The sequence below is a fragment of the Camelus bactrianus genome, chromosome 19 (genome assembly GCF_048773025.1).
Source record: "Camelus bactrianus isolate YW-2024 breed Bactrian camel chromosome 19, ASM4877302v1, whole genome shotgun sequence".
Classification (NCBI taxonomy): Eukaryota; Metazoa; Chordata; class Mammalia; order Artiodactyla; family Camelidae; genus Camelus; species Camelus bactrianus.
In genome coordinates, this window is record NC_133557.1 from 49,293,498 (window position 1) to 49,312,007 (window position 18,510).

Consider the following 18,510-nt stretch of genomic DNA (forward strand, 5'->3'; position numbering starts at 1 on the left):
CAGGCATATTTCTATGGCCATTTATATGTTCACTCAAACCCACCAGCCACTCTTGCCCCCATTGGGGACGGGCTTTCTCAAGCACAGTGCACCTCCTGCTTGGGTGGGCCACGCTGTGGGTCCTCGCCTGGGGCCGGGCTGCTGCAGGGCACTGAGTCCACGAGGCACGGCCTGCGAGACACGACAGGAACACCTCTGCTCTTGACTGAGGGCCTCCGTTTCCCCCTGCAGTGTAAGAATGCTGGTGACTCAGTTAGAAGCATGCTTCGAAGCTGTCCGTGTCCTTGCCATCCAGAAGCGGAGCCTGGGAGCTTCTGAATTTCTCCAGAATGCGGTTTACATTCACCTTCGACAGGTGAGTTTATGTCCTTTTACAAGTGAAGGAATTACTGCCATTTTCCTGGAACTTACTCACCACTAGTCCATCTGATTTTTCTGTGCTAGGATTCAGTATGGCCTGCTAAAAATTCTGGAGTCAGATCTTGAAACCCTGATGAAGAGGATTATTTTATTTCTTTATATGATAGTATTTTACTTTCAAAATTCAGAGTTTTCGGTTCTTTCAAAATTTTTTTGGGGGGTTGGAGAAACAACTTTGCTCTTACCACCTTTGTGACCTGTTGCTATATGCCTCTCACCTGTCTTCTGTCACTTGTGAGGCGGTTCCATTTGTGACCCTGTCCGGGTTGTTCATAGTATAAAACATAAAGTCTGTAAAAGTACAGTCCCTTTTACTCCGAAGACATTCCACAAATACTACTTAAATCTGGGTGTGGTTTTAAGAAGACAGAATCATTAGAACATGTACTTGCAGGTTGCTAGTGCAAAATCCCCAAACCAATAGTCTAGCTCAACATCTAAAATCTTTCTAATCTACCTTGGATTTGTATGGATAATTGAAGCAGTTTGCTAAGAACTCAAGACCAGGGTTAGAATACAGGCTGGTGTAGCTCAGCAGGTCCTCCCAAGCTGATGCTCTGCCAGAGGGAGGGTCCTAGGGGAGAGGGCGTGTCCTCCCCTCCCTGAGCTGACATTTTGATGGCAAAGACCTTCATCAGGTGAAGAACTTGGAGTTTCTTCTAAGAACAGTGGGTTTGAAAACAGTCCTAAAAGCGTGGGAGTGACACAATCCCATTTGTCTCAAGTAGGGGAGAGTGGCTTTGGGGCCACTTGGGAGACTCGTGAGTCCAGGTGGGCAGTGTTGGTGGCTTCCACTTGAGCGGTGGGACGGTCAGTGGGTAAAAGCGAACAGATTGAAGGCATGTTTAGATGATAAAAAGGAAAGGATGAATGCTGTCTGTGAAGGTAGGATGGAGTAAGGAACAGGTTTCTGGGTGGATTAATGAGGTAATTGATGGTCCTGCTGTGCTCTGAGGAGGGAAAGCTGTAGAGGGAGTTCTGGGGGATAACTGATGAGTTCAGCTGTGGGTAAAGTGAAAGGCTGTTAGATGTGTGGTTTGGGAGCTCAGGTGAGAGCCAGTAGTGAGTAGGGGGAGGGGAGAGAGACTTTCAAATCATTTTGTCTTGTGAACATACAAATAAGGATGAGTAACGACACACTTAAAACCTCTATATTCTGTATTTAAAGCCCAGTAACATTTTGCTATATTGACTGCAGAGGATCTTAATTTTTTTTAACAGAAATAAAATAGATAGAAACAAAATAGTGGAGTTAATGAACATCTTAGAGTTGATGTGTGTCCTTGTATGTATTTTGATACCTCATCTGTTTATAACCATAATCTACAAAAAGTTCGCTTGCTTAGCATAAGAGTTAAACAGAGGGACGTGACACACAGTGTTGGGGCTTGAAGCTGATCTTCTCGGGCAAATTATGTCACCTCTCTGTGCCTTAGTTGCATCTTCTGTGACTGCCCCCCGGGCCCCTCATCACAGCTGATTTCCTACACTAGATGTTGGGAGGGAGGCTGCTGAAGGGAATAAGAAGTGGCAACTTCTAGGGACATTGAAGAGACAGACAAAAACAGATTAAAGCCAATAAACTGAGTAAAAATACCCTCAAAAGAGAAAGAATCCCGCAGTGTTTTGAGCCCCTTAGCGTAAGGGAAACAAAATCAGGTAGACCCAAAGCTCTTGAGCATGTGAGTATTGTGGGTGGGAGGGTGTCATCAGAAAAGGGTTGAGAAAAGGCCTTTTCATTTCCCTTGACGTTTCCAGTAAGGATGGGGAGCAGAAGAGAAAACCCCCTGCTTCACAGTGGAAGCTGCTGTTTTGTGCAAAACTGACCAAAGGTTGGAGACCAGTCATCAGCGGTGCTGGCAAATGAAGAGACTTCTGGATTGGGTGGGGCACTTGCTGCGACTTCCAGGTGACCTGCTGGCTGGGGGCTGTGAGGTGGCAGTAGGTTTGCAGGGTGACCCGGGCATAATCTCTGGTTCTGAGGCTGCTGGTCTGACTAGCAGACCTGGGCACACGCAGTCCTAATGGGGCAGCTCGGGATGTGGCCTGGGACACCTGCTGTGCTGAGGGCGAGAAGAGGGCTTCCCTGAGGGGGTGTCATGCGGAGAGTGGGAACGTGTTCCTGCAGGGGAGGAAGAGCCTCTGAGCAGGGTGCTGGATGCACAGGCAAGACCAGCCTGAGCACGGTGGTTTCTGGGAGCCAGAAGTCATACAATGGCTCGAACCGCCTTGTTCCTGCGAGACTACAGGGAAAAGATGCTGAAAAGGTAGGCTAGGGTCAGACCATGTGGTGTTTTATGAGTGACAGTAAAGGACTGGTCAGGCAGGCACGAGAGAACCCTGTGGGCGTCCCAGTTGGGGCGTCACGCCGGAGGGAGGAGCAGAGTTATAGACTTTGCCACTTATTAGCTTTGTGACTTTGAGCAAGATAACCCCACCTCTCTCTAAATATATCTTCATCTGTAAAGTGACAGAGTGACAAGCTCGTGTCATCAGAAGGCTTAGTTTAGCTCTGATCCTCTGTGTCCAGTCCTGTCAGTGCTGCCCTGTGAGGTTCTGCAGCGGCTGCTCTTACCCTGAGATGGGAGGGCATATAGGGACATTGTAGCGCCTGAGGGCAGGAAGGGGTTGCTTTAAAAGCAGACATGTTGCCGCCTGCAGCTGCAGGCCTGCAGGCAGTTTGGTTGAAGGTCCTGCAGGGGACTTTGGAGGCCTTAGGTCCTGGAGAGTACTTTGGACGCCTTAGCTTCGTCTTAAGTCTTGTTTTCCCTTGCGGACCAGATTTGCCTTTGCAGATTGATGCTGAAGATTTGGGCTTCTAGCAAAGCTGTTTTCAGAGATGTGTATATACGTAAAATATTGTATAAAATAAAATGATTTATTTAACGTGTGGGACTTCTCAGCTGTTGGGAACAGCTCTGTTGTCCTGGTCGTCACGGAGGACACCAAGGGTCAGCAGAGTGTGCGGGAGGGCAGGTAGCCTGCAGTGCTGCTGCGGGGTGTTCTCCCGAGTAGAGGACTCTGCTGAGTTGACTCTTCTGTGAGTTTTTTTGCCAGATGTGCAGACAGCAACTTAATGAGCTCTGGTGGGATTGTATAATGACAGGAAGAAAGAGGAAACCGTAGTTTTTCAACACTAAAACACGCTTTTGTTTCCTGATCCAGTGTGTTCCATTACAGAATTGATGAGTTGTGTCTATTCTGGGACTTCATTGAAATAAACGTTCAGCCTAAATGTTAAGAGTTATGTTTTATTTGGCTGGAGGACTCGAGTCTGGATGGCAAACTCTCAGATCACTCTGAGGGACTGCTTCCAAGAGGTAGGGGAGGAGCTAGGATATATAGAAGTTTTACAAGAAAGACCAGGTAGTTGGAACAATAAAATATTGCTTGTTATCTAAAGAAAACCAGATATCTCAAGATCAAGTATTTAGTGCTTTTCTATGTATGGGAGGAAGCAAACATTTGTGTCATTGAATTCATCCCTTTGGCAAGTACCTAGCTATCTAGGGCCAGTATCCTGTCCTTTCTTACTCTGAGTCCGCTCAGAGGGCACCACTGTGAGTGGCTGAGAGGCTGGGCTGCAGGCATGCACTCACTGGGGGATGGCAGCTGCCGCTGATGACTTGGTTTCAGCATTCTTTGTTTACTGACATGGTTGAAGTATTTTCATTCACAGTGCTCCCCCTTGGTCCTAAATTCTGCCAATATTTTGAGAGACATTTCATGACCAATTTTGTCCCATGGTGCTAGGATGGCTCAATCCTAGTTCAGGTGAAGAATCTTCTGAGTTGCCATTCAAGGTGTTAGTTTTTTATCAGGCCCTGTTGATACTAAAAATTCTCTGGATCACCTGTCTTACTAGTTTGTTATGATCCAGGAAGTGTTTACCCTTCATTGCTCATTCCCATACCTAGAATCACACTGTTACAATTACTTTATTCAGGGTTATAAATTTTATCTATTTCTTCAAGATGTTTAGCCATCATCAATTTTGTAGGCCTAGTTACACTTTGGGAAATGTAACAGACAATTTTACAAAATAGACAGGATATAAGTAATACAGCTAGTAACGTTAATAAAGTCACGATTAAGAATTTAATAGTCGGGAAGTTGTATTTTGGGGTTAAAATTTTGCTTGTGTTTCTGATTGAGTTTGAGTGATCTTATGAGAAAGTTCATATTTATGGTCAGGCTCAGAGCAGGTATTAATTGGGCAGGTGAGGTCTCCCACCTTGTAAGATCAACAGTGGCCTAAACAGAACTATAATTTCGTTTTAGAATAACGTTTCTGAGGGCTATCTAGCTAGAGCCTTGGAGTAGGGAAACCCACCAATGTAACACAGAAGTACTAGACATAGGTAATTTACCATAAACTTAACAATTGGAGTAGTTCATAATCAAACATAGGAGAAATTATCACAGTAATTGTTATGCAGGCCTGGTCCGGTGTCTTGGGTCAGCTGTCTACTTCAGATATCGTCTTCTTCTCATCCTGGCCTGGTAGCTTTTTCTCCACTTGGCATTGTTTTAAGGTGAGCAGTGCTCTATAGGCCAGTGCATTGCAGGGGCTATTTCTGATAGGAAATGAACCTGAAAGTCCGTTTCCTTCAGCTTTGATGTGTATGGTCTATTTAAGAGTACCTGATAAAGGGTCGTTCCATTCAGGTTGGAGACAGTTCTTTAAGTCATGCCTGTTCCAGTTTGTATAATCCCCTGGCTGCAGGTCATGGGGCATAGGAAATTTACCCAAGGATAGATTAGTGAGCTTCAGAAACAAAGCTAGAGTATCCTATTAATAATTCAGTTAAACTGTAAAGCATTGTGACATAACAGCAAGGAATGATGTGGGAAGTGTCTTAGTAAATACGGACGTCAATTAACAAAACTAGAATTTAATATCCACTAAAATATAATCTTTTTTCTCTCTAAAGTTACCCTCATTTTTCTCAAATAAAGCCATGTCAAGATTAATTTGTTTACAAGTTGTCTGATTATTTGATCATATAGGCTTTTTTAAATTGGCTGTGTTGGAACTTTTAATTAGGAGTCTCAGGGTAGAATGTTAATAAGGTTTGCTAAGGCCAGGAAAGCCCCGTCAAGGGCTTGTCATGGATTTCTGCCTTACAGATTTAGGTAAATTCTTTTCTCTTTAAAATCCTTAAAATACCTTGAGATTCCTATATCTGTTAGGAGATGATCTTCCTAATTTGTCTGATAGAGCCACTGGGGACCTAAGAGTTTTTAGTCTATTGAGGGATTAGATAGAGAGAAAAGATAACTGTTCCAAGTCTGATTACATAGGTATAATTTATCAAATTGCTGTGAATCATAACTAGCTTAAAGAGAAGAGATTCTTTATGTCTGGGAAACAGGTTAAAAGCCAGTAGTATTTTAAACAAAATCAAAAATTATAACCATATTCACCAGTTTACTCAGTCCCATGTAACTAATTCTTTTAATCACAGTTTTCATTGGAAATTTAAAATTTCTTACCCAGTTTAGTTCACTGCTATAGTTTGAAGTTTATTAGAAATCAGTAAATCTCCTTGAAGAGCAAGCATTTTGCAAAACCATCAGAAGACAACCATTAACTGTCTATAAATAACAAAAGATTTAAAATCATGGTTAAACACCGTTACACTATAATCGATAAAGAAACCAGGTCACTATACCCAGAATTATCACTGGTAACATTTCAGATACACCAGAATTTTAGGGAGTCCATATAATTTCTACAATATCTATATTAATAATATTTTCTCATACAATATAACCTTAGAAGATTTATTATTCATTTGACAATACCGTGTTATTTAACATGCCAAATGAAATTTACTAGATTAAAATCTCTCTTTGGGATGTTTCAGGGGCCCTCTGTAGCATCCCAAACTTAACTGGAGATTAAAAGAACTTTAATTAGAAATTGACATTTGGGGATCTTGTTAAAAGATTTCAGAACACTTGGTCAGATAAACATATAGACACTGTAACGTAGTACTAATTCATTAACAAGAAAATGCGTCAAAGATAATGGCAGAACAGATCAGTTAAGTGGTATAAGAAGTTTTACAATCTGTTACTGAAGGTGGATTAACATTTTAAGAAAATTTTTTCCTCTTAACAGCGAGAAAACCAAATCTAGTCTTGTACCTGCTTACTTCTAAGATTCATTTACTTTGCCCAAGTTGATTCTAAACTTAGCCAATTCCGACCACGTATGAAACCCTTTCCTCAGGGTTCCTCTTCCACAAGCCTTCCATAGCTTTCTATACTCATATTAGTGTGTCCCTTATTTTCTCTTCCATTCAGAATTAACCAGCTTCAGGAGAAATTCACTATTCTTCATTAACAAAATATAATTCCATTCTTATATCTTCCTTTACACATTTATCTTACTTTCCTAGGATACTGAGATCATTCCCTTAATAATAGAGACTATTTCAGGGTGGCATCATCCATTTATTAGTATTTCTAAACACCTTTATTTTCTCTGTAAGAGGAAGTTACATGTTAAGTAATTCATATTTCAATCTTATTTTATCTGAAAATGGCATAGCTATTTAATAAAATCCTATCATTTGACTTAATTTAGCACAACTCTAGAATTTAAAGATACCAAATATTTAGAGATTATCTTAAGCATACATTTTAAAAATATATTTTAAAAATTTACCCAAAGATCTCATCTCATTTACATTTAATTTACTTAAAATTTTACCACACCACATTACTGTTTTTTATTCTTGACAAATCTGCAACAGATATAACAGGATCTTATTTGACTTTCATTAAACCTAGGTACAGTAAAGGCATTATACTTAATATTGATGACTTTAAAGATGTCTATATTAATTAAAACATTATTAAACTAAACAACATCAAATATTATCTTAATATTGAATATTTTCCAGTTCACGTGATGCTGAAAGTCAATTTGTTCAGTTTTTATTTTAAAAATACTTAATTTTCAAGCTCTTATTTTTTACGTCAATTAAGCAGATCTCTTTGACTTTGTTTTTTTTTTTTAGCAGTAGAAATATCTCACATCTATAATGTGTACTCAGGCTTATAAACAGACAAAAGCTAGAGATCTCATAGCTTCACTTTAAAACTTACTTGTAAGATAGGTATAATAATAGTTGGAGTAAAGTGAATTTGCTTGCTCAAATCACTAAGGCTTGCTATTTATGAAACAGACATTTAAGATTTCTTGACAAAGTCTGAAGGACACGTCAGAGTTCTGAGTTCTAAAATGCCAAAAATTTCTTGGCCTTAAGTTTTATTTCATTGAGCTAATTAGGCTCAGTCCTAGGTCACTGTTTGCTGTATTTACATTTCTGATCTGCAAGACAAAGACACACGCTTCCAGTTCCCCAGAGAACTGCTCTGTCACCCAGGCCCAATTGTATCTCCTTATTTGGCTTTTTTGTATCAGTGAGAAGAGCTGTAAACAAAGAATTCCGTGTTTTAAAACTTTAAGGTTTACTTTATCATGTTTTCCAAAGCTTGCATAAGGCATTTAGTAAGGTCTCTTTTCCTTGAGTTATAAGTTAAACCCAGGGTAAACCTCTTATTATATTTTTTTATTAGCCACTGAATATTAGTTTTTAGTTTTACGTTATACTGGACGGCTCATGTAACTCTATTGGTTTCTTTTACTTTGTTCAATTAATATTTTCTGAGGGACAGATTTGTGCCCAGCCTTATAATACTAAGAAGGGGAAGCGTTTTTCCATTGAAACATATCTATCCCACAACATAATTAAGCAAAAGTTTTATATAAAGACCATTTAAATATACCAAATTTACAAACTTTTATCTCAATTTTATTAAATCTTATACCTTTAATTTTTATATTTATGTTTTAATCAATAATTCTTATTTCTAGAAGGAGTGCCAGAAGCCTTTTTTTTTTTTTTTTTTTGTGCATTGTATCTAATTTTATAGAAAAGTCTCTAGGATGCCCAAGTTTCAGCCAAAGAGCTTAGACCCTTCTCAATTTTTAATTTGATTAATTGGTCTGTTGTCCCAATCATTGATCAAGTATTTCAGTCTATATATACATATATTTTAAACTGTGGCAAATAAAACGGACTTGTTTGAACTTTAATGTTGGGGGGCAGTAGGTGATCTCTTTGGCCCTTTTTTTTACTTTATGTAATGGAGTATCAAAACCTTGTACCTAAATCCAAAAATGTCCATTTTATTTATCTCATTCAAAATAACCATATAAAAATATTTATCCACTTGGGATAAGCCCCTTATCTTTTTTTTTCCGACATTTTAACAATCCTTTTTCCAGTTATTCATCCTAATTAACATTAATTATTCTAAGCTTTTATTAGCATCTCTAGAACCATTTATCGGAAAGGAAAAACACAAATGTAGCTTTTCAAACCATTTTTATTTTTTTCACTAAGTTCTTAGGTTAACCATTAGATATATTTTTCTACCTTTAAAATTGATTTTAATAGATACCAATAAAACAGCTGTTTATAATGAGATCTCTTTCAACTTTCACCAATTTAAAAGTTTTTCCAAATTAAAGGATCCATCATATGGCCATCAATTTATATACATATATATAATAATATATATATATAGTGATTTTAAACCAATAAGATGAAGAGGCTCTTCCACATGAGAGTGGGGGTGTTGCCTAAATAAAATTCAAAGGTTTACTCTCCAAAAGCTAAAGGCCTTTGTGGTCCAGGCTGATGAAACAAAGTTTAAGATGGCAAAATATCTGACAATTGGTACAATCAAAGAATTGCTTAGAATCCCAATTTATTTACGTGGCCACCATATGTACACAATACCTGAACCTTTTGTATGGCAGAGTCCAAGGTTTCCTTTAAAAAAAAAAGTAAACATATATATACATACATACACACACTTAAAACACCCAGAGAAAGATAAAACGTTTACATTTCAAGGACACAGGAAGAGAAATCCAAGTTCCCCCTAACGGGGATTTTGTTTTTATAAGTTCAGAATTCCAAAAAATGTTTTTATCAGGCCTGGTTAGTTACTTTCAGAGTGAGTTTTTTTTTTTTTTTTTTTTTCTAATTCCCAATTAATGCTGTAAGTTTTGTACGTACATAAACCTGGCTGGGGTAATTGTTGGAGGCTGGCAACCTGTCATTTTTTCTTTTCTTTTCTGTTTTTTATTTTTTTTGAAAGTTCTATTCCCCATTGTAAGGTCGGGTTCTCAGAATAAATTTGCTAGTAAGATTTCCCTCAGGGACAACCCTATGGCATGAAGTCTTTGCCTCTACCACTCCTGCAAGATTCTCTGTCACCAGAGAAAGCTGTTACCAGCCAGGAGGAGGGTCCCATTATTGGAGTTGAAAGTTTACTCATAAGAGTTTTACTTTTATCCTGAAAAATTCAATGGAGGTAACCAAATTGAGGAAAACATTAGACCAACCTCTTACCTAACCACTCAGCCCTGAACCCAGTGTCTTTCAACTTGGACGCACTCGGGATGTCTCCACTGGGTGAGTATTTTCCTGGTATGTTTCCACCAGCCCCACTTCGGACGTTTCCTCAAGGTGGGTATTTCCCGTTATCTTTCAACCAGGCCCCACCCAGTATGTCTCCACTGGATGGGTAATTCACCCCAGTATCTTTCAAATGGAGGGCCAGTTACCTGGAAACACCGCCAAATAAAACTCAGGATCATCAACCAATATGTGAGTTCCGAGAACCAAGAGAGACTCACCAAAATTCATCTGGACTCCCCGAGGAGGCAGATGGGCACAAAGGGCCACTTATGGTACCAAGGCTCCGGACACTCGGAGAGTTCAGGTGGAGAAAGTCTGCTCTGGGTCCCTTCATGGTGTCCAAAACTGTTGACTGAAATACATGTGCAGCCTAAAGGTTAAGAGTTATGTTTTATTTGGCGGGATTACTCGAGCCGTGATGACAGCCTCTCAGATCTCTCTGAGGGACTGCTCCCAAGAGGTTGAGGAGGAGCTAGGATATATAGGAGCTTTACAACAAAGACCAGGTTGTTGGAACAGTAAAAGACTTCTTGTTATCTAAAGAAAGCCAGGTATCTCAAGTTCAAGAATTTAGTGCTTTTCTATGTATGGGAGGAAGCAAACATTTTGGACTCCCTGAATTCATTCTTTAAACAAGCACCTAGCTACCTAGGGCCAGTATCCTGTCCTTTCTTATTCTAAGTCTGCTCAGAGGGCACCATTGTGAGTTGCTGCAGCTGCTGGGCTGCAGGCCTGTCCTCGCTGGGGTTTGGCGGCAGCCGCTAATGACTTGGTTTCAGCATTCTTTGTTTACTGACATGGTTGCAGTATTTTCATTCACATTGTAGTATTTTCATTCACGGACTTATTATGGATAATCTGCAACCTTGGAAAGCAGCCGAGATGGAATTACTGCAGGTACCTTCTACTTTAATAAGCCGTGTGCAAACATAAACATAGAGGAAGCATACATTTGGATTTGGTGGTGTAGGGAAGGGTTTCTGCACATTACAGGAGAACGCAATGCAGAATTCCTTAAGTCCACCTTTCTTTTCTGTAGTGGTTTCTGAGAACAGTTTATGGTAATTAACCAACATTGACAAATGGTGGCACACATTGCATTTAAGAGCTGGCCGGCTGCAAACTTGTGTATTGGACAGGTGGAATTCATAGGCAAGTGGTCAGGTGGATGGGAGAGAGATGGAGCCTAGGCCTGGGCCCAGATTCCGGTTTAAATCGCCATTTCCTCACCATACGGCCTTGGACTAGAATGTAACCTCTCTTAACCTGTTGGTGAATCTGTGAAATGGGCATGATAATATTCTTTTCTTCCTGGGATTGTTGTAAGTTCTAAAGAGTATTGTAACACACATGAAGCGCTTAACACACTGGCACTTAGCAGTGTTCACTGTGTGTGGCCGCCCCGCTTGACATGTGTCAGAGCCGTAAAGGCAGCATTTGTCTGTTGAGGATGCACTGGTAGCCCCTTGAATATGTTGTGAATTTGGTGATTTCCTTTAATCTTGGTAATTCTGTGTGCCATGGGCAGTTATTTTCATGGACAGATGAGGAATCTCAGGGTAAAGAAGACTGTGTAATTTGCCAAAAGTCAGACCATAATTTTGGGTGCAGGGGCCTCAGTTCAGCATGGGCCCCAGGGCCTTCTGCCCTCTCCGTTCAGCACCAGGGCTAGATGTGTGGTCGGCTGTTTCCCAGCCCAGAATATCCGGCAGGCCACAAGACACACCTGGCCCTGCGCTGCTTGAGCAAAAACTCCGGAGGAGAGGAATTTACAAAAGGGATAAACATAAAAACAGATGACAGCAAACTGTGATCAGCACTGAGAAGGAAAGGAACACGCCTCGCAATGCAGAGCTGCGAGCTTTCCCGTCGGGGCTGCTCTGGGGGCGTTCATCTCAGCTAAACAAACTGCTGCTGCACCAAGGCAGGAAGGCAGGGAGCGTGTGGCCAGGTAGACAGGGCCTTGTTAATCATACTCATTCCCCATGAAGCTGCAGCTGTCACGGGCACTTACCTAGCAACCAGTTGTCTTCCATAATCATCACGCACTTTTCTTGGTTGTTTTATTGCCCCACCTTTGAGATGAGGTCATTGAAGCTGGGGAGTTTGCTGCATGCCCGTGATCACCATGGAAATACCCCCACTGGTCTTTCAACCTAGACTGGTGTGGCTGTCATGTCCCAGCCCTGTGAATGGCATCGTGTTGCTTCTCCCAAGTGGCCCAAATGACTGACATTGATATTCTTAATTCGTAGGAAATGGTATGTGACAATAGGAGAAAAAGGTAGTAAGAAATTGTTTGGAAAACTAGAACAAAATCCAATTCTTCCCCAGCTGGGGGAGCGTACCCTGTGTCACTCACCCCACTCACTGCGTGTCACCTCCTCCCTGCCGACTCTGCGTTCAGAAGCCACTCTGAGCCTTTGAAGAACATTTTGCCTCATAACACTGTTGACTAGGACCTGCGACCTCTCTGTCCCTGGTTAACTCTCTCTTCAAAGCCATTTAAATTTTTTGCAGTCTCCTCCGCTCAGATGTAAGAATACCCTCTTTCAACTTCTTGATGCAGCTCCTTAATGAAGATCTCGTGAAGGAAACTTAGTCAAAACCTGGGAGGTATGCACACAGTGACTGCAAACTCAGCACTTTATGAAGTTCAGAATCAGATTTGTGGGTGACTCAGGGAAGGCTTTTTTAAGGTAACAAGGGGAAAGTGAAAGGATGCAGGCTGTGTGAGACTGAAACATCTTGGTCCCAGCCAGCAAGCATCTGCGTTCAGGATGGTGTGTGGGGAGTGCAGAGTTCTCACAAAGAAAGAAGTGTTGGGATGGGAGGGAGGACACTTAGGTACTTTACTGTGGAGGGAAAAAGTGGGTTGAACATTTCCTGGTTGAACAAGAGGATTGTGACATGATGTGCTTGTATTTTGGAGAGAAGGGTTTTGTGGGGACAGACCTAGGGAGAACGCTCTGTGGCTGGGGAGTCAGCACAACAGATAAACACAGAGAACCGGGCAGACCCCAGGCCCCTGCTGGGGGAGAGGCTGCCCGCCAATTTGAGCCCTGGGGGCAGCTTCTGTCCCTTAGCTGGGGCCTCAGAGCTCCCTTCACAACCCAGTCCTGTTGATACAAGAAAAAATGAGTAGGGCATGAGAAGGGCTGTGTCCCAGGCTTTGGTTGAGCCCCTTGGATGTGCCCTGCCAGATGTGGGTACTTGGCTTCGTGCAGTAAAGAATTCAAGAGCAAGCCAGTGTTGAGTAAAGGTAGATTTATTCAGAGAGATACATTGAAAGGCAAGAGAAACATCACGAGGTGCGGGGGTTTGATGCTCAGTTTAAAAGTAGGTACACACTACACAGAGTGCGGGCTTTCTCCGAAGACGGAGAGAGAGGGGTGACCGCGAGGTGGCGCTGTGTTGCTCGTTTTCTTGGGCTCGGTGGTTTCATTTGCTAATAAGTAGAAGGAGCAGCCTAAGGGGAAGGGGCTGGGATTCCCGGGGAGTTGGCCATTTCCCACCCTGTGATCTTTTGTGGCTAGCCTTGGGACTGCCATGTTGCCTGGGGGCGTGTTATTCACCATGTTACTATTACAATGGGTGTATAATGAAGCTCAAGCTCTGCTAGAAGTTATATCTCTTCATCCTGAGCCTCAAGGCCTATTGGAGGTTGAATCCTTCACCATTTTGATGTTAATTGCTGTGGCCTTCCTTGAATGGCTGTGCTCTGCCCCCTTCCATCCTGTCTCACTGTGATGACACAGAGAGAGCAAAGGCCGGGCCCTGCCTTTGCTCCTGCATTTAACAGGGGGAGGGGTGGGTTGGGCTTATGATGACTCTGAGTGGTGAGAAGGATGTTTCAGATTTTGCCACGTGAGACATGGGGACCTGCCAGCAGCCATCACAGATTTATCTCAAGGGCATTATCGCTTGTGTTGTTACGGAAACAACAGGCCAGCCAAGAAACAAGCACTGAGATTTATGAATTTGGAACAGATCACGTTACTGACAATTGTTGACCTTGGATTTACGAGTTAGCTTATTAGCCCAGTAAACTGACACTAAACTTCAGATTTACGAGTTAGCCCAGCAAAACTTAAATCAGTAAACTGACACTTATCACACTTAGATTTGTGACTTAGCTCGGTAGCTCAGCTGGGCTTTTCCTTCACAGTGTCACTCATCTTTTCTATATTTCTTTTTCTTTTTAAGTATTTAATCCAAATTTAATATCAAGGCTTTTTTGGAAAGAAATTTCTATTTTTCTTTTCTTTGGGGCTCTTTTGGGGCGGTAGGTAATTAGGTGTATTTATCTGTTAGTGGAGGCCCTGGGGCTTGAACCCGGGACCCCGTGCATGCTAAGCACACGCTCTACCACCCCCCCATGATCTTTTCTTTTTGCTTTAGCTGCCAAGAATCTTACAGCTGAATTTCTAGTCGGCCTTTAACACTTGCCCTGACTCCAGGGAATCCATTTTTATGACTTTACCTCCCCCTGGTTTCATTTAAGTATTGAATCTCCAATTTCTCTTCACTCTCAGTTTGTCTATTTGTTGTTATGGTTGTTAAGGTGTGTTTAAAAAAATTGTTTAATTTCTCTTTTAGCAGGAGGCTGAAAGTAAATAAATATGTAAACAAACAGCACACTTAAATGCTTTTATACATTCTAAGCTGTTTAGTAGTTACTTAGAAACCGAATTGAATATTAAAGTGATAACTTTTTTAAATTATTTTTTAATTTTTTACAAAGATATAGCTGATTTAAAATATGATATATTTCAGGTGTACAATAGATGCTCCATTTATAGTTACTGTAAACATTGGCTGTATTCCCTGTGTTGTAAGATACATCCCTGTAGCGTGTTTACATTACATGTTGCAGTTTGTATAAGAAAGTTGGGTAACGCAGAGTCTGGGGCATGGCTGTGTCTGACCCAGGGTCACGCTCACCCTGCCTGTCAGAGCCCAGGCCCTCACTCCTGTCTGCAGGGGAGAGAGTGGAGGCAGCCCTCATCAGCGCTGGCACCACCCTCTGAGCGGCAGTGACAGCAGTGTCTGTGTGTGGACGTGCAAAGTGTTGTTCCAGGAGCTTTACATGCATTTCTGCATTTAATAATTAAAGCCCTCCTGTGAGGAAGCGTTTTATGATTTTAATGAATAATACATTTTATTTTGATATTGATAGACTTCAAACCTCCGGAAAATTTACAGAAGTAGTACAGTAAACGCTTAGATACAGTTCATCTAAAAGGGCACTATTTGTCCTTTTGTGTCTGGCTTATTTTAGCATAAAGTTTCAAGGTTCATCCATATTGTAGCCTGAATCAGTACTTTATTCTTTTGGTTTCATAATATCCTTTTCCTTTTTTTTCGTTTTTGGTCTATTTAAAAATATTTTCATTGAAGTCTAGTCAGTTTATAATGTTGTGTCAGTTTCTTGTGTACAGCACAACAATTCAGTTAAATAGGAACATACCTGTATTCATTTTCATATTCTTTTTAAACATTAGTTACTATAAGATAATAAATATATTCTCCTGTGCTATACAGTATAAACTTGCAGTTTATTGTATACATACTCAGTATCTGCAAATCTTGAACTCCCAATTTATTCCTTCCCACACCCTCTCCCCTCTGGTAACCATAGTTTGGTTTCTATGTCTCTGTGTCTGTTTCTGTTCTGTAGATAAGTTTATCTTTTTGTGTCTTTGTTTTTTGATTTTTTTTTTTTTTTTTTTTTTTAGATTCCACATGTGAGTGATCTCATATGGTATTTTTCTTTCTCTTTCTGGCTTACTTTTCTTAGAATGACATTCTCCAGGTCCATTCATGTTGCTGCAAATGGCATTACTTTATTATTATTTTATGTCTGAATAGTAGTCTATTGGAGAAATATACTACAGTCTCTTTATCCAGTCATCTTTCAGTGGACATTTAGGTTGTTTCCATGTCTTGCTATTGTAAATAGTGATGCTGTGAACATTGGGGTGAAAGTGTCTTTTTGAATTAGGGTTCCTTCTGGATATATGTCCAGGAGTGGGATTGCTGGGTCATATGGGAGGTCAATTTTTTGTCTTTTGAGGAACCTCTACACAGTTTTCCACAATGGCTCCACCAAACTGCATTCCCACCACAGTGTAGGAGGGTTCCAAATTCTCTGCAGCCTCTCCAGCATTTACTGTCTGTGAACTTCTGAATGATGGCTATTCTGACTGGTGAGAGGTGAGACTTGATTGCAGTTTTGATTTGCATTTCTCTGATAATGATATTGAGCACTTTTTCATGTGCCTATTGGCCATTTGTATGTCTTCATTGTAGAAATGTTTCTTTAGGACTTCTGCCCATTTTTGGATTGAATTGTTTGTTTTTCTTTCTTATTAAGTGTAAGAGCTGTTTACATATTCTGGGAATTAAGCCCTTGTCAGTTTCATTTATTGCAATTATTTTCTCCCATTCCATAGATTGTCTTTTTGTTTTGCTTACTGTTTCCTTTGCTGTGAAAAAGCTTGTAAGTTTAATTAGATCCCACTTGTATTATTTTCCTTGTATTTCTATTGCTTGAGTAGACTGCTCTAGGGAAACATTGTTGAGATGTATGTCAGATGTTTTGCCTATGTTTTCTTCTAAGAGTTTTATAGTGTCTTGTCAACATGTTTAAGTCTTTAAGCCATTTTTAATTTATTTTTGTGTATGCTGTGAGGGAGTAGTCTAACTTCATTGATTTACATGCAGCTGTCCAGTATTCCCTACACCATTTGCTGAAGAGGCTGTCTTTATTCTATTGTATGTTCTCACCCCCTTTGTCAAAGATTCAATGACCAAAAGTTTGTGGGATTATTCTTGGTAATTTTGTTTATCCGTTCATTGATGGATGGATATTGTTTGTAACCTTTGGCTACTCTGAATGATACTGCCATGAATATTGATATGCAAGTTTTTGTGAGAATATATCTTCATTCTGTTGGCTGTACAGTTGGCCCACCATATCTGTAGTTTCCACTTCATGGATCCAGATGGCTGATTGTAAAGGGACTCAAACATCCTTGGATTATGGTATCCAGGGTGGGGGTTTCCTGAAACGAACCCCCCGAGGATACTGAGGGATGACTCTATATGTAGGAGTGGAATTGCTGTGCCATATAACTCTAACCTTTTGAGGAAACACCAGGCTTTTCCAAAGAAGATGCACCATTGCCCCTTTCCAACAGCTGCGTATTGAGGGTTCCCATGTCTCTGCCTCCTGACTGACACTTGTTATTGTCCATGTTTTGATTATAACCATCCTAGTGAGTGTAAAATCAGATCTCATTTTGATGTTGATTTCGCTAGTGATGCTGAGCATCTCTTCATATACTTATTGGCCAATTGTGTATCTATTTAAATACTTGGCATATTTAAAAATTGGGTCGATTTTCTTTGTATTGGTCAGTTGTAAGCATTTGTTTTATATCCTGGATACTATTCTCTTATTAGATATATGCTTTGCAATATTTTTCTCCTATTCTGCAGATTGTCATTTCACTTTACTTTTTTTAAACATTAAAACAATTTCTTTCTAAGGGAGGTAATTAGATTTATTCATTTTATTTTTCTTGCTAAGCACGCACTGTATCACTTGAGCTACCCCCTTCCCCTTTCATTTCACTTTCTTGATGATGTCCTTTGTAACAAATGGTTTTAATTTTGATGAAGTCCATTTTATCGTTCTTTTTTTTTCACTTGTACTCTTGGTATTGTATCTAGGAAGCCATAGCCTATCCTAGGACCACAAAGATTTAAACTATGTCTTCTTTTAGAAAGTTTATACATTTAGTTTTTACGTTTCTGTCTGTGATCCATTTTGAATTAATATATTATTTGTTATATAAAATACGGGGGTCCAGATTCCAGATTCATTCTTTTCCCTGCAGATACCCAGGTGTCTCTGCACCATTTGTTGAATAGACTATTCTTTCAATGGAGTGTTTTTGGCACATTTCTGGAAAAATGAGTGTAAATGTAAGTTTCCTTCCTGGATTTTTTATTGTGTCTCATAGATTTATGCATCCAAACTTATGCCAGTACCATAATGACTTGAGTACAATTGATTTGTAGTAACCTTTGAGTGAGTCCTCCAACTTTGCTCTTCTTTTTCTAGATTGTTTTGGCTGACCTGGGTCCCTTGCCCTTCCATATGAATTTTGGGATCAGTTTTTCAATTTTTGCAAAGAAGTCAGCTGGAATTTTGATAGGGATTCCATTAAATTTGTAGATCACTTTGGGGAGTCTTAACATTTTTAACAATATTGTCTACCATTCCATGAACATGGGATGCCTTCCATATATGTAGATCTTTCAATTTTTTTTTGGTGATACTTCAAAATGTTCAATGTGCAAATCTTGTAAAATTTTGTTAAATGTATCTCTCATTTTATTTTTAATGCTGTTGTAATTGGAAAGGCTGAACTTCCTAAGGGTGGGACTATATATCAATTTATTTATTTCTAGGATTCCTACACAGCAAATACCCTAGATTTATATTTGCTACATAAATCTATCCACAATTCTTCCCACCCCCATGTCATAAGAAATCAAGACCAGGTTAAGC

General features: G+C 40.2%; 1 protein-coding gene across 1 annotated transcript in view; it reads left to right on the forward strand.

Annotated features, from left to right (window-relative positions):
• The window catches only part of LOC141574112 (trafficking protein particle complex subunit 9-like), a 152,608-nt gene that overhangs the window by 124,579 nt on the left and 9,519 nt on the right, over window positions 1-18,510 (forward strand). The window contains exon 14 of the mRNA XM_074347893.1: window positions 232-355. The gene's annotated coding sequence lies outside the window, so the exon portion shown is untranslated. The remainder of the gene's footprint in view (window positions 1-231; window positions 356-18,510) is intronic.